This window comes from Hyperolius riggenbachi, chromosome 2 (assembly GCF_040937935.1).
Source record: "Hyperolius riggenbachi isolate aHypRig1 chromosome 2, aHypRig1.pri, whole genome shotgun sequence".
NCBI classification, from domain to species: Eukaryota; Metazoa; Chordata; class Amphibia; order Anura; family Hyperoliidae; genus Hyperolius; species Hyperolius riggenbachi.
In genome coordinates this window covers 113,216,904-113,236,163 of record NC_090647.1, presented here as the reverse complement: position 1 = coordinate 113,236,163, position 19,260 = coordinate 113,216,904, and positions in this window count along the sequence as shown.

Genomic DNA, 19,260 nt, shown 5'->3' with positions numbered 1-19,260 from the left:
GCGGCTGCTCTGCTGCACTCCTCCCGCCTGCGCGCAATCGCGGGCGCGCCTCCATGTCCCCGTGGTGTCCCCCGGTAGCCCTGGGATCAGTGAAAGGGAACATGGTTCCCGATCACGGATCCCTGTCCCCCGCAGAAAAACCGAAGCGCTCACCCGTGAGGCTTCGGCTCTTCTGCCCGGAAAAATTTCAGCATCCCCCTTGTACTTCCGCTTAGCGAGAAGTACAAGGAGGGAAAACAAAAATGAAGGTGGCCATCTTGTGGCCAAATAGTAAAACTACTTCTACACATTTTTACACTACAATTTACACATATAGCAACATTAAAAATTTACTGTTTATGTCCCACACCAAAATATTCCCCTAATAAAATTTTTAATAGAAAAAAAAATTAAAATAAAAAATAAAAAAAAGACATAAATAGTTACCTAAGGGTCTGAACTTTTTAAATATGCATTTGATTGATTGATTGATTGATTGATACTACAAACATGTTTTAAATTATAAGCTTGTAAATTGTGATGGGTGCAAAACGGAAACAATGCACCTTTATTTCCAAATAAAATATTGGCGCCATACATTGTGATAGGGACAAAATTTAAATGGTATAATAACCGAGACATACAGGCAAATAAAATACATAGGTTTTAATTATGGTAGCATGGATTATTTTAGAGCTATAATGGCCGAAAACTTAGAAATAATGAATTTTTTCCATTTTTTTCTTATTAATCCTGTTAAAATGCATTTACAGTAAAGTGGCTCTTAGCAAAATGTACCTCTCACAGAAAGCCCAATTAGTGGCGGAAAAAACAAGATATAGATCAATAAATTGTGATAAGTAGTGATAAAGTTATTAGCGAATGAATGGGAGCTGAAAATTGCTCCGAAGCATAAGGTGAAAAATCCCCGTGGGCTGAAATGGTTAACTTACCTGGGGCTTCTTCCAGCCCCCTGTAGTCCTACAGGTCCCTCACTGTCCTCCCAGTCCAAGCTGTTCTGCTGCTTTACCCCTTCAAAAGCTAGCCCGCTGAGCCCCTTCATGGGCTACTGTGCATGGGCGGCCCTGGATAAGTGTCTCCTTGATCGGTCTGTGAATGCGCAGTTCCGAAGATCAATCAGTGCAAATGCAGGACGATCTAGGCGATACTTGGCTGGGACCACACATGCGCAGCAGCCATCATCAGGGATCAGGCGGCAAGCTGTCGGAGGGACACAGCAGCAAAATGGTTCGGACCAGGAGGAGAGCAAGGGACCTGAAGCAATACAACAGGCTGAAAAAGTCCCAAGTACGTTAGAGGCAGTCCCTGGATCAAAAGTCTTGAGAGTTTAACCAACACTATCAAATATACACACATACACATAACTATAAACATTCTAGAAGACATTTAAAAATGTCCATATGTTTCAAGACATGTATTTATCTTGAAATAAAAATTGCCTGCAGCACCTAGTATTAGCTGCTGGTGTAAGCAGCTAATAATTACTAGGCCTTAAGCCCCTTAGCTTCCGAGTTCCAATGAGATCGGGCGCATTTAACTTAGTTTGGCCGCAGGCAATGTTGTTATAACGCAAAAAATGCTCAGTGTCTGTAACTGAAATTTATATTACTCTATCTATCTAAATATATATATATATATATATATATATATATATATACATATATTTTTCAAATAGATATTTATTTACATGTTTCAAAACATTTAAACATATGCATATTTTGAGAAAAATAAAAGCGCACAAATCAACACTTTTAGAATACCCAGATGATCAAGGAGGCAAATAACCCTGCAAAGCATGATACAATATGCTTTAAAAGGAAAAAAAATCCTTCTTGGCTCTAAACGGCAACTGGATAAAATCCCTGGATCAACAGTCTACATGGCATTGCAGAAACAATGAAAATATTTTAGGAAATAAAAGTGTTTCAATTTTTCTCATCATGTAAGCTTTGTCACCTTCAGCACACACTGGGTAACAACAGGCCATGTGTGTAACTAGAAGGCCTCTGACCACTACATCCAGATGTGCTTTAGTTTCTCCTTATCTTGGGCCAGTCATGAACTTTTCCCCTCGAATCACTCTATGCATCTACGCACAAGCAGTTCTTGCACTACAGTTACTGTTCCAGGGGAAAATCTCATTTCTACCATCTTGGACTCCTATCTCAATCCCACGAGTTTAGCACTGCCCAACCATTATCTAAAACCTGTTTTTAAGCCTCATGTCATCATTTTTGCTGCTTTGAATGAGCGATCAGAGAAGAGAATTTCACCTGGACAATAGGGATGAAAAAGGGCAAAATGCATGCATATACAGCATACTATTAAATATTTGGGTTAACCCTTGCTCCCTTTGCGTCTAAAGAAGAGGAGCCCCTCACTCTATCACCCCGTACTTGGGCGGCTTTATAAGCTAGGCCTTTCGTACGGAATGTAGAGCCACTCCTCAACCCGTTCGCTCCGGGTGACCAGGTCCTGCTGTCTGTCCTCCGTAAAGCGGTACACCTTCTTCCCATCCTTACAGTCGTGCGTGCGCAATCAGACGGGACAGCAGAGAAGGGTATTTTGCCTGATGGGTGGGATTAGCTGACTTAGAAATCAAAATAAAGTCATGTCTCTATTTTGATGAAGGGAGAGAGAGGGAGAGACAGAGACACTTGTATTCTAAATGTAGATATGGCAAAGTTCATTTCATAGGGCAGCAAAGTTTAGCTAAAACATTATTACCATTTACAAGTCAGAGAGAAAGTTTAAAATGGGAAGGGTATAAATGAAAGCAATATGTAGTATACTACAGGTGAGATCAGAACCAGGGATGAAAAAGTCCCTTATCATGTATGCCTTATCATGTATGCCTTTCGTCACCTTCAGCACAGCCTGGGTAACAACAAGCCATGCATGTATCTAGAAGGCCTCTGACCAGTACAGCCAGTATCCTTTAACCATTTCAGCCGCCCAGACGTGAAGCTCACGTCCGGGCAGCTGCTCTGCTGCGCTCCCCCGCTCCTGCGCGTGATCGCGGGTGCGCCTCCATGTCCCCGCGGTGTCCCCCGGTAGCCCTGGGATCAGTGAAAGGGAACATGGTTCCCGATCATGTATCCCTGTCCCCTGTAGAAAAACCGAAGCGCTCACCCGTGAGGCTTCGGCTCTTCTGCCCGGAAAAATTTCAGCATCCCCCTTGTACTTCCGCTTAGCGAGAAGTACAAGGAGGGAAAACAAAAATGAAGGTGGCCATCTTGTGGCCAAATAGTAAAACTACTTCTACACATTTTTACACTACAATTTACACATATAGCAACATTAAAAATTTACTGTTTATGTCCCACACCAAAAAACTCCCCAAATAAAATTTTTAACAGAAAAAAAAAATAAAAAATAAAAAAAAGACATAAATAGTTACCTAAGGGTCTGAACTTTTTAAATATGCATTTGAAGGGGGGTATACTACAAACATGTTTTAAATTATGTGTGCTGGAGGAAATAAAAAGGGGCGGGAAGACACCGGGAGCCCAATCTGGTGCAGTATCACACGACTAGATTTTTCTTTAGTAAGTAAGAGATCGTATATACTCACAAGGCTTGGTTGCATATAAGGCAACCACTGTATCAAGCGTGTGGGGAAGTACCGTCCCCACTCGGCCTTGTGACGAGATGTTGTCGGTCGCAGCTCCTTAGAAAAAATACCACCTGCCAAGGTGGTGGCCCCTGGTCCCAGGGGAGGTAGTCAACACGGGAGGGTAGGAGGCGCCCTTGGAGGTACTTCGGATCACACTTAGGGTTTAGTACATCTATTTATGCATATAACAATTCTATAAGTTCTATGGGTTTAGATGAGAGTTAGATTCATATTTTCCAATTTTGGAACTGCCAGTTTCTCTAATTGTTGTTTCAGAAATATGGAAAGATCCTACCTTAATAAGTAGTCACTCTCACTCTCATATGATTGGGTAAAATGAGAATTTATTGTAGCACTTTAAAATGACAACGCGTTTCGCGGTATACAACCGCTTCATCAGGTCGTGTTTCGTGCCTTTAAGATAAAAAGAGAGATAGCAGGGCACTGAGACATAGAAACACTTGTGTAATAAATAGACAATTATGACTAAAAACATATCTAAAACACTCTAAAAATTCATCTTAAAATTCTTAAATTTTTTAGTTTTATACACAATAGAGAAGTGGTCATAATGATAGGTTGGTGAACTACACTCAGATGTTCCTCTATTGCACGAGAAAAATAATCCACATTGTATTATAAGGAGCATGAGGCATCATGCCTTTGTGTTCTATTTAGTAAGTTGATTTCTGGTGTTAGGTAAATAGCATGTATGAGCCCCGTGTAATCACCTAAGTGACCTAGTTATCCTATGCCCCATCTCTATTAGCTGATGTTTAGCATGGATGGAGTTAGCAGGGTTCCATAGTAGTGCGAGGGGTTTGTGGTCAGCAGTAAAGCTATATATATTTTCCTTGCCCTGACCTTTGTATTAGTTGCACTAATATGGGAGGGCCGGTTTCCATGTGGGGACGGTGGAGGAACGATAGGTGCACCTGCTCCTATATGGAGCTTCTTACCTAGTGTCAGAAGTGTTCGGTCTCGGGCGCCTCATAAGCGCCGCCATTGCCACTAGAAGATTTTAAATAGTGAAGAAACTACGTATTTCCGCGTGTGTCACGCGGTAGGGGGCGTGGTGGACGCTGGCTCTGTGCCTCCCCCATGTTGTACGTATGTGGGGTGGGGGGCGCCTGTTTCTCATGACGCGGGGATCGAGGGCGTGGTTTGTAGCGTCATCTCGCAAGTTATGCGTGGTGACGCTGAACTGGGGAGGACAGGTCTGGTGTGGGGAAGGGGGCGTGACTGTAAGATAGAGCGTCACCTCGTTGTTATGTGGGGCGGCGCTATACAGGGGATGTCTGCCCTCCCAGCGTCTGGTCTCCTAGGCGACGCCGGGGATTCTGGGCATCTATGTATACCTCCTTGGTGTCGTCGGCCATATTGGTGTGATCTAACCTGAATAAAGCTTTGTATTGCGGAAATAGCCGATATCAATGTGGTAATAAATCCATAACATTAGTGGGCAAGTATGTCTTAGAGTGCATGATAGACAGATGGCATAGGGTTGTATAGATGTTTAGAGAAGAGTATATACAATATGAAATGTAACATACATAGACATTATTCCACAACATTAATGAGCAAATATGTCTTAGAGTACATAGTATACAGGTGACAATGGATTATATAGATGTTTATAAAAAATACACAGAATGTGGAATGTATAATACATAGAAATGGTAGTATCAATAAAAGTATATATAGTGAGCTACCAGAGTGGCACGCTTCCTTTTAGTAAATAAAGGTAAGCGAACATGATTGTATCTATATTTCGCTCTCATGATGGTAGCTTTTATAGTGCTGGTGCCTGTATTTTCTTAATTTGCCATTTAGTCACCAATGTATTATGAATGCATAATAAAATTGATATTTCCCTCTTGTTTTGTATGTTTAGTGGGGGCGTACAACCTAAATTAAACATGGATGTGGGGAACAGGGAGGGTTGTCTATGTTTGCCCTATTCGCTGTCCCCCTCAGGGGGCTAGGGGAGGGAGGGGGCCCGGCTTTCAAGGGATTTTCCTGGGTGCTCCCATGTGTTCCGTGTATCAATTTTATGGATTGGGGGTTTCGAGGGGGGGAGTTAATAGAAGGCATCTTGCTAGTGGGAGGAGTGGTGTTATACTTTAGGTTTTGGGTTTTAGGGGGCATATACATATATCCACGCCCGCATACATACATATACGCGCCCACACGCATGTGCACATCAGAGTATACCCTCCATGTGTTGGACGGGAGCTGAGAGGGGGCCCTGTCAGGGTCCTTTTGGGGGCTGGTGATCTAATGGTAAGATCCTCAACTCTGTCTATGTTGTCACTGGGTTATTAAAACGGAACAATTCCTAGATCTCCAGATTGGATTTTGGAGTGGGTACTTGTGTCAGTCTGATCATAGGTTGTGTTCAAGACATATATTTAGTCCTTCAGGTTGTAGGGTATTTAATTTAAAAATCCAAAACATTTCCCTACTCCTAAGTTTGCTTTTTCGGTTCTTTTGTGATTCGGGAACTTGTTCAATGGGGCATATTTTTGTCCCTTCTGTCTGTTGATTGTGGTATAATTTGAAGTGCCTTGAAAGTCCATGTTTCATAAAGCCATTGGTGATGTTTCGTCTGTGTTGGCCCCATCTTGTGCGAAATACTTGGGTTGTCCGACCCACATATTGTAGGCCGCAGGGGCAGGTGATTAAGTAAATCACAAAGCTTGTAGAACAGTCCATATTGTGTCTAATGAGATGTGTTTCTCCAGTTACACTGGACCCAAAATCGGTGGCGTTCGAGTTGATGAGTTTGCAACACAGGCACCTTGGTTGTTGGCAGCATGAGATTTGTCCTCTGTGTTTATTTGTTTGCTCCTCTTTGGAAGCAAAGGAAAAAGCTAGGGCCACACCGAGAGAAAATCTTTTGGAACCTAAAGAGTCAAGAACAAAACCTAAAGAGGAACACAAAGAGGTTAATTTCATCACCCGCTACTCCAACCAACATAAGTCAATAACCGATATCTTGAAGAAGCACTGGCCTCTATTGCAGGGGGACCCAATGCTGAAAGTGAATCTATCGAACAAACCGAGGTGTATCTTTCGGAGGGCAAGGACCCTCAAGAATAAATTGTCACCGAGCACCCTACAAGAAACAGGACAGGGACCCAAAGAGGAGCAAACAAATAAACACAGAGGACAAATCTCATGCTGCCAACAACCAAGGTGCCTGTGTTGCAAACTCATCAACTCGAACGCCACCGATTTTGGGTCCAGTGTAACTGGAGAAACACATCTCATTAGACACAATATGGACTGTTCTACAAGCTTTGTGATTTACTTAATCACCTGCCCCTGCGGCCTACAATATGTGGGTCGGACAACCCAAGTATTTCGCACAAGATGGGGCCAACACAGACGAAACATCACCAATGGCTTTATGAAACATGGACTTTCAAGGCACTTCAAATTATACCACAATCAACAGACAGAAGGGACAAAAATATGCCCCATTGAACAAGTTCCCGAATCACAAAAGAACCGAAAAAGCAAACTTAGGAGTAGGGAAATGTTTTGGATTTTTAAATTAAATACCCTACAACCTGAAGGACTAAATATATGTCTTGAACACAACCTATGATCAGACTGACACAAGTACCCACTCCAAAATCCAATCTGGAGATCTAGGAATTGTTCCGTTTTAATAACCCAGTGACAACATAGACAGAGTTGAGGATCTTACCATTAGATCACCAGCCCCCAAAAGGACCCTGACAGGGCCCCCTCTCAGCTCCCGTCCAACACATGGAGGGTATACTCTGATGTGCACATGCGTGTGGGCGCGTATATGTATGTATGCGGGCGTGGATATATGTATATGCCCCCTAAAACCCAAAACCTAAAGTATAACACCACTCCTCCCACTAGCAAGATGCCTTCTATTAACTCCCCCCCTCGAAACCCCCAATCCATAAAATTGATACACGGAACACATGGGAGCACCCAGGAAAATCCCTTGAAAGCCGGGCCCCCTCCCTCCCCTAGCCCCCTGAGGGGGACAGCGAATAGGGCAAACATAGACAACCCTCCCTGTTCCCCACATCCATGTTTAATTTAGGTTGTACGCCCCCACTAAACATACAAAACAAGAGGGAAATATCAATTTTATTATGCATTCATAATACATTGGTGACTAAATGGCAAATTAAGAAAATACAGGCACCAGCACTATAAAAGCTACCATCATGAGAGCGAAATATAGATACAATCATGTTCGCTTACCTTTATTTACTAAAAGGAAGCGTGCCACTCTGGTAGCTCACTATATATACTTTTATTGATACTACCATTTCTATGTATTATACATTCCACATTCTGTGTATTTTTTATAAACATCTATATAATCCATTGTCACCTGTATACTATGTACTCTAAGACATATTTGCTCATTAATGTTGTGGAATAATGTCTATGTATGTTACATTTCATATTGTATATACTCTTCTCTAAACATCTATACAACCCTATGCCATCTGTCTATCATGCACTCTAAGACATACTTGCCCACTAATGTTATGGATTTATTACCACATTGATATCGGCTATTTCCGCAATACAAAGCTTTATTCAGGTTAGATCACACCAATATGGCCGACGACACCAAGGAGGTATACATAGATGCCCAGAATCCCCGGCGTCGCCTAGGAGACCAGACGCTGGGAGGGCAGACATCCCCTGTATAGCGCCGCCCCACATAACAACGAGGTGACGCTCTATCTTACAGTCACGCCCCCTTCCCCACACCAGACCTGTCCTCCCCAGTTCAGCGTCACCACGCATAACTTGCGAGATGACGCTACAAACCACGCCCTCGATCCCCGCGTCATGAGAAACAGGCGCCCCCCACCCCACATACGTACAACATGGGGGAGGCACAGAGCCAGCGTCCACCACGCCCCCTACCGCGTGACACACGCGGAAATACGTAGTTTCTTCACTATTTAAAATCTTCTAGTGGCAATGGCGGCGCTTATGAGGCGCCCGAGACCGAACACTTCTGACACTAGGTAAGAAGCTCCATATAGGAGCAGGTGCACCTATCGTTCCTCCACCGTCCCCACATGGAAACCGGCCCTCCCATATTAGTGCAACTAATACAAAGGTCAGGGCAAGGAAAATATATATAGCTTTACTGCTGACCACAAACCCCTCGCACTACTATGGAACCCTGCTAACTCCATCCATGCTAAACATCAGCTAACAGAGATGGGGCATAGGATAACTAGGTCACTTAGGTGATTACACGGGGCTCATACATGCTATTTACCTAACACCAGAAATCAACTTACTAAATAGAACACAAAGGCATGATGCCTCATGCTCCTTATAATACAATGTGGATTATTTTTCTCGTGCAATAGAGGAACATCTGAGTGTAGTTCACCAACCTATCATTATGACCACTTCTCTATTGTGTATAAAACTAAAAAATTTAAGAATTTTAAGATGAATTTTTAGAGTGTTTTAGATATGTTTTTAGTCATAATTGTCTATTTATTACACAAGTGTTTCTATGTCTCAGTGCCCTGCTATCTCTCTTTTTATCTTAAAGGCACGAAACACGACCTGATGAAGCGGTTGTATACCGCGAAACGCGTTGTCATTTTAAAGTGCTACAATAAATTCTCATTTTACCCAATCATATGAGAGTGAGAGTGACTACTTATTAAGGTAGGATCTTTCCATATTTCTGAAACAACAATTAGAGAAACTGGCAGTTCCAAAATTGGAATATATGAATCTAACTCTCATCTAAACCCATAGAACTTATAGAATTGTTATATGCATAAATAGATGTACTAAACCCTAAGTGTGATCCGAAGTACCTCCAAGGGCGCCTCCTACCCTCCCGTGATGTTTTAAATTATAAGCTTGTAAATAGTGATGGGTGCAAAACGGAAACAATGCACCTTTATTTCCAAATAAAATATTGGCGCCATACATTGTGATAGGGACAAAATTTAAATGGTATAATAACCGAGACATACGGGCAAATAAAATACATAGGTTTTAATTATGGTAGCATGGATTATTTTAGAGCTATAATGGCCGAAAACTTAAAAGTAATGAATGTTTTCCATTTTTTTCTTATTAATCCTGTTAAAATGCATTTACAGTAAAGTGTCTCTTAGCAAAATGTACCACCCACAGAAAGCCCAATTAGTGGCGGAAAAAACAAGATATAGATCAATAAATTGTGATAAGTAGTGATAAAGTTATTAGCGCATGAATGGGAGCTGAAAATTGCTCCGAAGCATAAGGTGAAAAATCCCAGCGGGCTGAAATGGTTAACTTACCTGGGGCTTCTTCCAGCCCCCTGTAGTCCTACAGGTCCCTCACTGTCCTCCCAGTCCAAGCTGTTCTGCTGCTTTACCCCTTCAAAAGCTAGCCCGCTGAGCCCCTTCATGGGCTACTGTGCATGGGCGGCCCTGGATAAGTGTCTCCTTGATCGTTCTGTGAATGCGCAGTTCCGAAGATCAATCAGTGCAAATGCAGGATGATCTAGGCGATACTTGGCTGGGACTAGATGCGTAGCTAGGGTTTTCAGCGCCCGGGGACAAAGACTATTAATGCGCCCCCTAAGGTGAAGGGTCGTGACCAAATGTGGGCGTGGTTATGGGTGCTCCACATTTGGTCACGCCCCTTCAAATGTACATGGAGGTTAGCAGGCTCACGCTCACCCACCCTCCCTCAGTATGTACCTTCCAGCATGTTCCAAGACAAATTCAGCAATCATGAGCCCCCCCCCCATCAAGACAAATTCCGCAATCATGAGTAAACATGAGGCCCCCAACATGACCAACTCAGCAATCATGAGGCCCCCAACAAGACAAATTTAGCAATCCTGAGGCCCCCAACAAGACAAATTCAGCAATCATGAGGCCCCTAACAAGACAAATTCAGCAATCATGAGGCCCCTAACAAGACAAATTCAGCGATCTTGAGGCCCCCAACAAATCATGAGGCCCCCAACAAGACAAATTCAGTAACCATGAGGCCCCCAACAAGACAAATTCAGCAGTCATGAGGCACATAAATAGACAGCATTTCACATAAATAGGCAGAATGCCCCCTTAATATGGTAGACACCTCTCACCTGGCAGCAGTTCCCCAAAATACACTCAATCTGACAGCAGTGCTTCCCCAAAAATAGGTAGCCCCAGGTCTATAGGTGTCCCCAGAATAGGTGGCCAGCAGTATAGATGTCCCCAGAACAGGTAGCCAGGGGTAGAGATGTCCACAGAACAGGTAGCCAGGGGTATATGTGCCCAGTATATGTAGGCAGGGGTATGTGTCCCCAGTATATGTAGCCAGAGGTATATGTGCCCAGTATATGTAGCCAGGGGTATATATGCCCAGTATATGTAGCCAGGGGTATATATGCCCAGTATATGTAGCCAGGGGTATATGTACCCAGTATATGTAGTTAGGGGTATATGTGCCCAGAGTAGGTAGCCAGGGGTATATGTGCCCAGAGTAGGTAGCCAGGGGTATATATGCCCAGAGTAGGTAGCCAGGGGTATATGTGCCCAGAGTAGGTAGCCAGGGGTATATGTGCCCAGAGTAGGTAGCCAGGGGTATATGCCCAGTATATGTAGGCAGGGGTATATGTGCTCAGAGTAGGTAGCCAGGGGTATATGTGCCCAGAGTAGGTAGCCAGGGGTATATATGCCCAGAGTAGGTAGCCAGGGGTATATGTGCCCAGAGTAGGTAGCCAGGGGTATATGTGCCCAGAGTAGGTAGCCAGGGGTATATATGCCCAGAGTAGGTAGCCAGGGGTATATGTGCCCAGAGTAGGTAGCCAGGGGTATATGTGCCCAGAGTAGGTAGCCAGGGGTATATATGCCCAGAGTAGGTAGCCAGGGGTATATGTGCCCAGAGTAGGTAGCCAGGGGTATATGTGCCCAGAGTAGGTAGCCAGGGGTATATGTGCCCAGAGTAGGTAGCCAGGGGTATATGTGCCCAGAGTAGGTAGCCAGGGGTATATGTGCCCAGAGTAGGTAGCCAGGGGTATATGTGCCCAGAGTAGGTAGCCAGGGGTAGATGTGCCCAGAGTAGGTAGCCAGGGGTATATACGCCCAGAGTAGGTAGCCAGGGGTATATGTGCCCAGAGTAGGTAGCCAGGGGTATATGTGCCCAGAGTAGGTAGCCAGGGGTATATGTGCCCAGAGTAGGTAGCCAGGGATATATGTCCAGTATATGTAGGCAGGGGTATATGTGCCCAGAGTAGGTAGCCAGGTAAGGTGTCCCCCTCCGCAGCAGGAGGGGAGCAGCGCAGAGAAGAGCTGCTCTCCCTTCCTCGCTGTCCCCTCCAATGTCCGGGTGGCTGGCAGCGGCGGGCGGAACTTACCTCCGTCTCGTCGCAGCGCCGGATGGATCTGCCACTACTCTGGTCTGGTCCAGACCAGAGCAGCGGCTGCGCACCCGAACTTCCGCCCGGCGCTGGAGCGAGACGGAGGTGAGTTCCGCCCGCCGCTGCCAGCCAAGAGCCACCCGGACATTGGAGGGGACAGCGAGGGAGAGAGAGAGCACCTAAGGTGAGGGAAGGAGGGGGGATATGGCCCACCTTCCCCACTGTCCGCAAAGCTCTCCCTCTTCTCTGCGCTGCTCCCCTCACCCGCCCCCCCCCCAAAAAAAAAAGAAAAAGAAAACCCCGCAGCTCAGCCAGGCGGAGGGCGCCCTTGGGGACCAGGAACCCTGGGGCACTTGTCCTACCCCGACCCCCCCTAGCTCCGCGCCTGGCTGGGAGTGGGACCACACATGCGCAGCAGCCACCATCAGGGATCAGGCGGCAAGCTGTCGGAGGGACACAGCAGCAAAATGGTTCAGACCAGGAGGAGAGCAAGGGACCTGAAGCAATACAACAGGCTGAAAAAGTCCCAAGTACGTTAGAGGCAGTCCCTGGATCAAAAGTCTTGAGAGTTTGACCAACACTATCAAATATACACACATACACATAACTATAAACATTCTAGAAGACATTTAAAAATGTCCATATGTTTCAAGACATGTACTTATCTTGAAATAAAAATTGCCTGCAGCACCTAGTATTAGCTGCTGGTGTAAGCAGCGGCTAATTACTAGGCCTTAAGCCCCTTAGCTTCCGAGTTCCAATGAGATCGGGCGCATTTAACTTAGTTTGGCCGCAGGCAATGTTGTTATAACGCAAAAAATGCTCAGTGTCTCTAACTGAAATCTATATTACTCTATCTATCTACATACATATATTTTTCAAATAGATATTTATTTACATGTTTCAAAACATTTAAACATATGCATATTTTGAGCAAAATAAAAGCGCACAAATCAACACTTTTAGAATACCCAGATGATCAAGGAGGCAAATAACCCTTGCAAAGCATGATACAATATGTTTTAAAAGGGAAAAAAATCCTTCTTGGCTCTAAACGGCAACTGGATAAAATCCCTGGAACAACAGTCTACATGGCATTGCAGAAACAATGAAAATATTTTAAGAAATAAAAGTGTTTCAATTTTTCTTATCATGTAAGCTTTGTCACCTTCAGCACACACTGGGTAACAACAGGCCATGTGTGTAACTAGAAGGCCTCTGACCACTACATCCAGATGTGCTTTAGTTTCTCCTTATCTTGGGCCAGTCATGAAATTTTCCCCTCGAATCACTCTATGCATCTACGCACAAGCAGTTCTTGCACTACAGTTACTGTTCCAGGGGAAAATCTCATTTCTACCATCTTGGACTCCTATCTCAATCCCACGAGTTTAGCACTGCCCAACCATTATCTAAAACCTGTTTTTAAGCCTCATGTCATCACTTTTTGCTGCTTTGAATGAGCGATCAGAGAAGAGAATTTCACCTGGACAATAGGGTTGAAAAAGGGCAAAATGCATGCATATACAGCATACTATTAAATATTTGGGTTAACCCTTGCTCCCTTTGCGTCTAAAGAAGAGGATCCCCTCACTCTATCACCCCGTACTTGGGCGGCTTTACAAGCTAGGAATTTCGTACGGAATGTAGAGCCACTCCTCAACCCGTTCACTCCGGGTGACCAGGTCCTGCTGTCTGTCCTCCGTAAAGCGGTACACCTTCTTCCCATCCTTACAGTCGTGCATGCGCAATCAGACGGGACAGCAGAGAAGGGTATTTTGCCTGATGGGTGGTATTAGCTGACTTAGAAATCAAAATAAAGTCATGTCTCTATTTTGATGAAGGGAGAGAGAGGGAGAGACAGAGACACTTGTATTCTAAATGTAGATATGGCAAAGTTCATTTCATAGGGCAGCAAAGTTTAGCTAAAACATTAGTACCATTTACAAGTCAGAGAGAAAGTTTAAAATGGGAAGGGTATAAATGAAAGCAATATGTAGTATACTACAGGTGAGATCAGAACCAGGGATGAAAAAGTCCCTTATCATGTATGCCTTATCATGTATGCCTTTCGTCACCTTCAGCACAGCCTGGGTAACAACAAGCCATGCATGTATCTAGAAGGCCTCTGACCAGTACAGCCAGTATCCTTTACCATTTCAGCCGCCCAGACGTGAAGCTCACGTCCGGGCAGCTGCTCTGCTGCGCTCCCCCGCTCCTGCGCGCGATCGCGGGCGCGCCTTCATGTCCCCGCGGTGTCCCCCGGTAGCCCTGGGATCAGTGAAAGGGAACATGGTTCCCGATCATGGATCCCTGTCCCCTGCAGAAAAACCGAAGCGCTCACCCGTGAGGCTTCGGCTCTTCTGCCCGGAAAAATTTCAGCATCCCCCTTGTACTTCCGCTTAGCGAGAAGTACAAGGAGGGAAAACAAAAATGAAGGTGGCCATCTTGTGGCCAAATAGTAAAACTACTTCTACACATTTTTACACTACAATTTACACATATAGCAACATTAAAAATTTACTGTTTATGTCCCACACCAAAATATTCCCAAATAAAATTTTTAATAGAAAAAAAAATTAAAATTAAAAATAAAAAAAAGACATAAATAGTTACCTAACGGTCTGAACTTAAATATGCATTTGAAGGGGGTATACTACAAACATGTTTTAAATTATAAGCTTGTAAATTGTGATGGGTGCAAAACGGAAACAATGCACCTTTATTTCCAAATAAAATGTTGGCGCCATACATTGTGATAGGGACAAAATTTAAATGGTATAATAACCGAGACATACGGGCAAATAAAATACATAGGTTTTAATTATGGTAGCATGGATTATTTTAGAGCTATAAAGGCCGAAAACTTAGAAATAATGAATTTTTTCCATTTTTTTCTTATTAATCCTGTTAAAATGCATTTACATTAAAGTGGCTCTTAGCAAAATGTACCACCCACAAAAAGCCCAATTAGTGGTGGAAAAAACAAGATATAGATCAATAAATTGTGATAAGTAGTGATAAAGTTATTAGCGAATGAATGGGAGCTGAAAATAGCTCCGAAGCATAAGGTAAAAAAATCCCAGTGGGCTGAAATGGTTAACTTACCTGGGGCTTCTTCCAGCCCCCTGTAGTCCTACAGGTCCCTCACTGTCCTCCCAGTCCAAGCTGTTCTGCTGCTTTACCCCTTCAAAAGCTAGCCCGCTGAGCCCCTTCATGGGCTACTGTGCATGGGCGGCCCTGGATAAGTGTCTCCTTGATCGTTCTGTGAATGCGCAGTTCCGAAGATCAATCAGTGCAAATGCAGGACGATCTAGGCGATACATGGCTGAGACCACACATGCGCAGCAGCCATCATCAGGGATCAGGCGGCAAGCTGTCAGAGGGACACAGCAGCAAAATGGTTCGGACCAGGAGGAGAGCAAGGGACCTGAAGCAATACAACAGGCTGAAAAAGTCCCAAGTACGTTAGAGGCAGTCCCTGGATCAAAAGTCTTGAGAGTTTGACCAACACTATCAAATATACACACATACACATAACTATCAACATTCTAGAAGACATTTAAAAATGTCCATATGTTTCAAGATATGTATTTATCTTGAAATAAAAATTGCCTGCAGCACCTAGTATTAGCTGCTGGTGTAAGCAGCGGCTAATTACTAGGCCTTAAGCCCCTTAGCTTCCGAGTTCCAATGAGATCGGGCGCATTTAACTTAGTTTGGCCGCAGGCAATGTTGTTATAACGTAAAAAATGCTCAGTGTCTGTAACTGAAATTTATATTACTCTATCTATCTAAATATATATATATATATATATATATATATATATATATATATATATATATATATATATATATATTTTTTTTTTCAAATAGATATTTCTTTACATGTTTCAAAACATTTAAACATATGCATATTTTGAGAAAAATAAAAGCGCACAAATCAACACTTTTAGAATACCCAGATGATCAAGGAGGCAAATAACCCTTGCAAAGCATGATACAATATGCTTTAAAAGGAAAAAAAATCCTTCTTGGCTCTAAAAGGCAACTGGATAAAATCCCTGGATCAACAGTCTACATGGCATTGCAGAAACAATGAAAATATTTTAAGAAATAAAAGTGTTTCAATTTTTCTTATCATGTAAGCTTTGTCACCTTCAGCACACACTGGGTAACAACAGGCCATGTGTGTAACTAGAAGGCCTCTGACCACTACATCCAGATGTGCTTTAGTTTCTCCTTATCTTGGGCCAGTCATGAACTTTTCCCCTCGAATCACTCTATGCATCTACGCACAAGCAGTTCTTGAACTACAGTTACTGTTCCACGGGAAAATCTCATTTCTACCATCTTGGACTCCTATCTCAATCCCACGAGTTTAGCACTGCCCAACCATTATCTAAAACCTGTTTTTAAGCCTCATGTCATCACTTTTTGCTGCTTTGAATGAGCCATCAGAGAAGAGAATTTCACCTGGACCATAGGGATGAAAAAGGGCAAAATGCATGCATATACAGCACACTATTAAATATTTGGGTTAACCCTTGCTCCCTTTGCGTCTAAAGAAGAGGAGCCCCTCACTCTATCACCCCGTACTTGGGCGGCTTTACAAGCTAGGCCTTTCGTACGGAATGTAGAGCCACTCCTCAACCCGTTCGCTCTGGGTGACCAGGTCCTGCTGTCTGTCCTCCGTAAAGCGGTACACCTTCTTCCCATCCTTACAGTCGTGCGTGCGCAATCAGACGGGACAGCAGAGAAGGGTATTTTGCCTGATGGGTGGGATTAGCTGACTTTGAAATCAAAATAATGTCATGTCTCTATTTTGATGAAGGGAGAGAGAGGGAGAGACAGAGACACTTGTATTCTAAATGTAGATATGGCAAAGTTCATTTCATAGGGCAGCAAAGTTTAGCTAAAACATTAGTACCATTAACAAGTCAGAGAGAAAGTTTAAAATGGGAAGGGTATAAATGAAAGCAATATGTAGTATACTACAGGTGAGATCAGAACCAGGGATGAAAAAGTCCCTTATCATGTATGCCTTATCATGTATGCCTTTTCGTCACCTTCAGCACAGCCTGGGTAACAACAAGCCATGCATGTATCTAGAAGGCCTCTGACCAGTACAGCCAGTATCCTTTAACCATTTCAGCCGCCCAGACATGAAGCTCACGTCAGGGCGGCTGCTCTGCTGCACTCCTCCCGCCTGCGCGCGATCGCGGGCGCGCCTCCATGTCCCCGCGGTGTCCCCCGGTAGCCCTGGGATCAGTGAAAGGGAACATGGTTCCCGATCACGGATCCCTGTCCCCCGCAGAAAAACCGAAGCGCTCACCCGTGAGGCTTCGGCTCTTCTGCCCGGAAAAATTTCAGCATCCCCCTTGTACTTCCGCTTAGCGAGAAGTACAAGGAGGGAAAACAAAAATGAAGGTGGCCATCTTGTGGCCAAATAGCAAAACTACTTCTACACATTTTTACACTACAATTTACACATATAGCAACATTAAAAATTTACTGTTTATGTCCCACACCAAAATATTCCCCAAATAAAATTTTTAATAGAAAAAAAAATTAAAATTAAAAATAAAAAAAAGACATAAATAGTTACCTAAGGGTCTGAACTTTTTAAATATGCATTTGAAGGGGGTATACTACAAACATGTTTTAAATTATAAGCTTGTAAATTGTGATGGGTGCAAAACGGAAACAATGCACCTTTATTTCCAAATAAAATATTGGCGCCATACATTGTGATAGGGACAAAATTTAAATGGTATAATAACCGAGACATACGGGCAAATAAAATACATAGGTTTTAATTATGGTAGCATGGATTATTTTAGAGCTATAATGGCAGAAAACTTAGAAATAATGCATTTTTTCCATTTTTTTCTTATTAATCCTGTTAAAATGTATTTACAGTAAAGTGGCTCTTAGCAAAATGTACCACCCACAGAAAGCCCAATTAGTGGCGGAAAAAACAAGATATAGATCAATAAATTGTGATAAGTAGTGATAAAGTTATTAGCGCATGAATGGGAGCTGAAAATTGCTCCGAAGCATAAGGTGAAAAATCCCCGCGGGCTGAAATGGTTAACTTACCTGGGGCTTCTTCCAGCCCCCTGTAGTCCTACAGGTCCCCCACTGTCCTCCCAGTCCAAGCTGTTCTGCTGCTTTACCCCTTCAAAAGCTAGCCCGCTGAGCCCCTTCATGGGCTACTGTGCATGGGCGGCCCTGGATAAGTGTCTCCTTGATCGTTCTGTGAATGCGCAGTTCCGAAGATCAATCAGTGCAAATGCAGGACGATCTAGGCGATACTTGGCTGGGACCACACATGCGCAGCAGCCATCATCAGGGATCAGGCGGCAAGCTGTCGGAGGGACACAGCAGCAAAATGGTTCGGACCAGGAGGAGAGCAAGGGACCTGAAGCAATACAACAGGCTGAAAAAATCCCAAGTACGTTAGAGGCAGTCCCTGGATCAAAAGTCTTGAGAGTTTAACCAACACTATCAAATATACACACATACACATAACTATAAACATTCTAGAAGACATTTAAAAATGTCCATATGTTTCAAGACATGTATTTATCTTGAAATAAAAATTGCCTGCAGCACCTAGTATTAGCTGCTGGTGTAAGCAGCGGCTAATTACTAGGCCTTAAGCCCCTTAGCTTCCGAGTTCCAATGAGATCGGGCGCATTTAACTTAGTTTGGCCGCAGGCAATGTTGTTATAATGCAAAAAATGCTCAGTGTCTGTAACTGAAATTTATATTACTCTATCTATCTAAATATATATATATATATATATATATATATATATATATATATATATATATATACACATATATATTTTTCAAATAGATATTTATTTACATGTTTCAAAACATTTAAACATATGCATATTTTGAGCAAAATAAAAGCGCACAAATCAACACTTTTAGAATACCCAGATGATCAAGGAGGCAAATAACCCTTGCAAAGCATGATACAATATGCTTTAAAAGGGAAAAAAATCCTTCTTGGCTCTAAACGGCAACTGGATAAAATCCCTGGATCAACAATCTACATGGCATTGCAGAAACAATGAAAATATTTTAAGGAAATAAAGTGTTTCAATTTTTCTTATCATGTAAGCTTTGTCACCTTCAGCACACACTGGGTAACAACAGGCCATGTGTGTAACTAGAAGGCCTCTGACCACTACATCCAGATGTGCTTTAGTTTCTCCTTATCTTGGGCCAGTCATGAACTTTT